Source organism: Pristiophorus japonicus, chromosome 8 (genome assembly GCF_044704955.1).
Source record: "Pristiophorus japonicus isolate sPriJap1 chromosome 8, sPriJap1.hap1, whole genome shotgun sequence".
NCBI lineage: Eukaryota > Metazoa > Chordata > Chondrichthyes > Pristiophoridae > Pristiophorus > Pristiophorus japonicus.
Window position 1 is genome coordinate 232228072 of NC_091984.1, and position 4968 is coordinate 232233039.

The window sequence follows — 4968 nt, forward strand, 5'->3', positions numbered from 1 at the left end:
GAACCAGCGTGTTGTAATTTTCTATATAAACTGGTAAATTTAAAGAAAGAAAATGTCCCTTTTTCTCTTACAGTGAATAGCATAATAATTATCAATTAGAAATTTTAAAAAATCTCAAATGAGTTTTTACAACAATGTTTGAAGCCATCCCCTGTGCTGGGACTTTCTACAAGCCCTGGAAATGGTTTGCTGAGAGCAGGGGCTGGGTAAATGTGATAACTCGGCAGCTGGCAGTCACAAATATTGGACTGAGTCGAGGCACGATGTGGATGAGCTGGGCTGACATATGAAACACAAATGGGAAGCGGACCTTGCCACCATCATCCCACCAGTAAGAAATAGCGTGGAAGTGGAGAAGTCTCTAATGAGTTCATAATCACGTTAATAAAAAGAGCGTTTTAGAAACCCACCCTGACAGAGAGCAAATACCTCTTCCTATTTTGAGTTTATTTGTAACTTTACAGGCTATCTTGTTTTTACCCCCCCGCCCCCCCAAAAAAAAACAATGAACACAGCAGAGAAGGTTGAGAGAAGGAGGTGATAGGGGTGTTCAAATCATGAGGGGTCTGGACAGAGTAGATGGAGAGAAACTCTTCCCATTGGTGGAAGGGTCGAGAACCAGCGGACACAGATTTAAGGTGATTGGCAGAAAATCCAACTGTGACGTAAGCAAAAACGTTTTTACACATAAATTTAAGGTGGAGATAGATTTTTGAATGAGAAGGGAGTCAAGGGCTACGGGGAGCAGGCGGGGAAGTGGAGCTGAGTCCATGATCAGATCAGCCATGATTTTATTGAATGGCGGAGCAGGCTCGAGAGGCCCAATGGCCTACTCCTGCTACTATTTCTTATGTTCTAAGCAGCGAGTGGTTAGGCGGTGGAGGCAGGCTCAATTGTATCTTTCACAAGAGAATTGGATAAGTACCCGAAGGAAAAAAATGCAGGGCTTCAGGGAAAGGACAGGGGAGTGGGACTGGCTGAGAGCCGGCACGGACTGGACGGGCCGAATCGCCTCCTTCCGTACTGTACCCATGCTATGGTCAGGAACCGTGAAACTAAATAAACTCGCCCGAAGTGGCGCTTCCCCCCCGCCTCTCTATTCGCCCCACTCACACAGTCTGCATAATGTTAGGCGCCGTTATCTTTCCACAGGAGACATCCGCTTTGAACGCTGGGGTTAGGAGATAACATCCAAGAGATCCGACCTTAGAAACACAGCCCAGAACGATTCCCAGGATTGACGGTGGAATCAGTCAATTGAACCCACTGGAAAAGGTTGATATAGATATAGACGCACAGCATTGCAATATCTGTAGCATGTCATACCAGGGCTCCGCCTCGGAGATGCTTGAAAATGGCACAGATACTTCAAGCCCATTAAAACAATTCGGCTAAAAATCCTATCTGACTTCCATTGTGATTATAAAACATTAAACAAATGATTAGCGATTTATTTCACCACCTTCCACGTTTCAGTTAATGCAATATGTGCAGGGCCTGGCTATTTAAATATGAACTGGAAAACTGTTATACATTGCCAGTTAATGACAAACAACGTTACATCCAATGGATTAAAAACAGAATATGCTGGAAATTCATAACAGGTCAGGCAGGGCGAAAGCGAAAAGACAGAATCATTGCGGAGAGAGTACTTTGCACCAGTACTGACATGAATTCAGTAATATTGCTCCTTCATTCCAAAAAAACCCCCTAAGACTAGTATTTAATGACACGGAATAATTTAGTGAAAATTTAATCATAGGCTATTATTATCTTACAGAAATAAATATTTGGTTTAGTGCAGTTCGGCTTTTCAATCCTGAAAGTTTAAACCCGAAGTAAATTCTTCAAACAAAGTGTCGTGGAAAGCTGCAGCTCTCTCTCCCTGGGCCTGTGGGGCAATTGAAGCTTTCAAGGCTTCAGTAGATCAGTAGATTTATGTTGAGCGAGGATATCATTTGAGATGGAGCAACAGCAGTTAAAATAGAGCTGAGGTACAGATCAGACGTGATCTTATGGAATGGCCTCCTGTTCCTAATGTTCCTTCGAATTCATTGGGTTAAAACAACCTTCAGACCTAGGAACCGCTGTATAAAGGATTATTTTTTTCAGCAAAGCAAATCAGTTCTAACCCCCGAGTGATTGTTTCCTTAACATTCGGCCGTTCTCGACTCCAGACGAGAAATAACCCAGCCTGTGGTGGACTGCGGGTCAACCAGTCAGGCTGATGTTCAATCTTGGCCACATATTCCGTCTCTTTACACCCCGGGGGCTTCGAAGGCAAAAAAAAAATCAAAATATGCAGCTTTACTTTCCAATTTTAGATCTAATTCGAGAACTATGATTAAAGTACAATCGGCGGTGCTGCAGAAAATTATTAGCATGAAGTGAAATTTGACCGGGACAGGAGTCTCTGTATCAGCGCCTCGCTTGTTTGGCGTTGAGCCTCAGAGTTTCCCGGGGGCATGGGACTGACGGCAAAGCTGCATGATCATTAATGTCGGAAGACTTGTGGATTTAGTCGGCGCTCTCTCGGTCTCAAAGCGCAATGGACATGAGCATGAGCATGCGGCGGGGCGAATCTGTGAGCGGCACATGGCTGTGATGGTTATAGGCACGGCAGTCGGCTCAATGTGCTCCGCAGTACTGGTTTCAACAATAGCAACAGACCCCCATTTATTGGCGAGGGCCAAGGGTTGATTATTGGAGCTGACATAACATCTTGGCTCAGGATTCCATTTTTTTAAACCTTAAACACATTAGATGGTATTGCAACACTTCATTCCAAGGCCGCACTGGCATTTTTTTATAATCACCTACACAGACTGGAGTCTAAGATTGAGCCACACTGATCCCCCCCACTCCATACCCAGTCACACACACACAGGCAAAATACTGCGGATGCTGGAATCTGGAATAAAACAGAAAATGCTGGAAATCTCAGCGGGTCAGGCAGCATCTGTGGAGAGGAAGCAGGGTTAACGTTTCAGGTCGCTTCCTCTCCACAGATGCTGCCTGACCTGCTGAGACTTCCAACATTTTCTGTTTTTATCCCACACACACGCACACACACACACACAGCGCCGATTTAAAGGGATCCCTACATACTGGGGATTAACACGAAGTGGGCCAGCGCAAAGTCCCCCGCTGGTTCCTCAGTAACCGAAGGCCGTCCTAAATGTACTCCTTCATTTAACACCGACTACCGATCTGAGGAACCCCGTTTACGGAAATAAACAGCGATTTACGTAAACAATTGTCTCCTGCATTCATAAATATGTTCTCAGCCAGCCAGCAGCTAGCTGGAAAGGCGAGTATCTAATGACAGTTAGTGCGAATAATTCTGTTACTTAAGGCAAGGGGCAAGGGTGTTGTGTCGGCAAGGGGTGTAGGTATATTTCGGAATGAGTCATTCAATACATGGTCCACCACCGCCACCATGGTCTGCGGGATGGGCCCGGTGACCGTGACAGAACGTCAGCAGTTATCATTGGAAGCCTCTCCTCTCCTTGCTGGTCTGTTTTGAAACGCTCTACCCGTTATGAAAAGGGTTACAGGAACCACGGCGGGTAGATGGAGTTAAGATACAAATCAGCCGTGATCTCATTGAATGGTGGAACAGGTTCGAGGGGCTGAATGGCCTCCTTCTCTTATTAGTCCTGCTGCAAAGCCAGACACTGGCGCTTCAACAGGAATAATCCAAACTGCTGAAAGCGGATTGAGCCGGAGTTTTCCCCACACTGATGGGGCGGCTGAGTTGGTCTCGTTTTATTTTGAATGTGAAGAGGGGAAATGGCCGAGAGCTCTTCAGACATTCGGTGACTGGACATTAACTCACACCAGCCACGCTGGGAGAGAAGGGGGGAAAATATCCTATCACTTCACGCAAATGTGATTAATGAATTATTTAGTGCGGACGTATCTTCCCCGACCTTTACAGATTCGCGATCCTCCAATCCCATTGGGTATAAATGATCACATCCCCTGCCTGAAAACTGCAATTTTGCTGCCGAAAGGTTTGTGCAATATTAATTCGATCCTATTACTCAGCGTGCCTTTGAAATGCAAAAACAATTTTCCTTTACAAAATTAATGATCAGAATACGATCGATATTTTTTCATCTACATTTAACAGTACAAAATTATATCGGTCAGATTGCCATATGAAAAAAAAGTCCACTGAAAATATATCAATACACGAATAACCATTGATAGTCCAGCTCTCCCGGTCTAAACAGAATACAATGGTTGTACCAAATTGCCAACCGCAATTGGGCAAATCAACTTGACAGGTATTTGCATACGAATTATGTCTCGGAAAACGCCTATAGTGGGTTAGTGCAGGTAGATAAACATCGCTCAATCCTTGAATTCCTCCTTGAGCTGTGATAGAGTTTTTTCGGTGAATGGGAGCGGGGAGGTTGACAAATATTTCTAACCCTGCCAAATCAACCTTAGGGGAGCGTGCTGGAGGGTATGAGGGAGAGAGTTAAAAATGATTGGTATGGGGAATGGAAGCGAGGAAGAAACTGCCCAGAAAACTCACAAGGCCAGGTTTAGTTCCAATGTTATTAACCAGTCTTCGTGGCAATTATTATCGGTACCTCCGCCCTCATCATATAATATCACTTAATCACTAATTGATGCGGAATGGATTTCAGCACAGCGTTTGATAAATGGTTGGTTAAGTTTTAGTTAAAATTTGTTAATTTACACTTTTTTATTGGTTATGTCCCTTTTAACAATGGGGCGCATGGTTGACTTTTAATTAAAAGAGTCAACATTTGATAAAAACCGGTGGGCACCGGAGAGACTGGAGTGCACCATCAATTTAATTTGTTACATTTCCTTTATAATTTATTTTTCATTTACAGTCTTTATTGGTTCTGCCCCTTTAAAACGCGGGGCACATTCTGAACTTTGGGGTACTGAAGTTGCATGTTCAGCCATGAACTCATTGAATGGCGG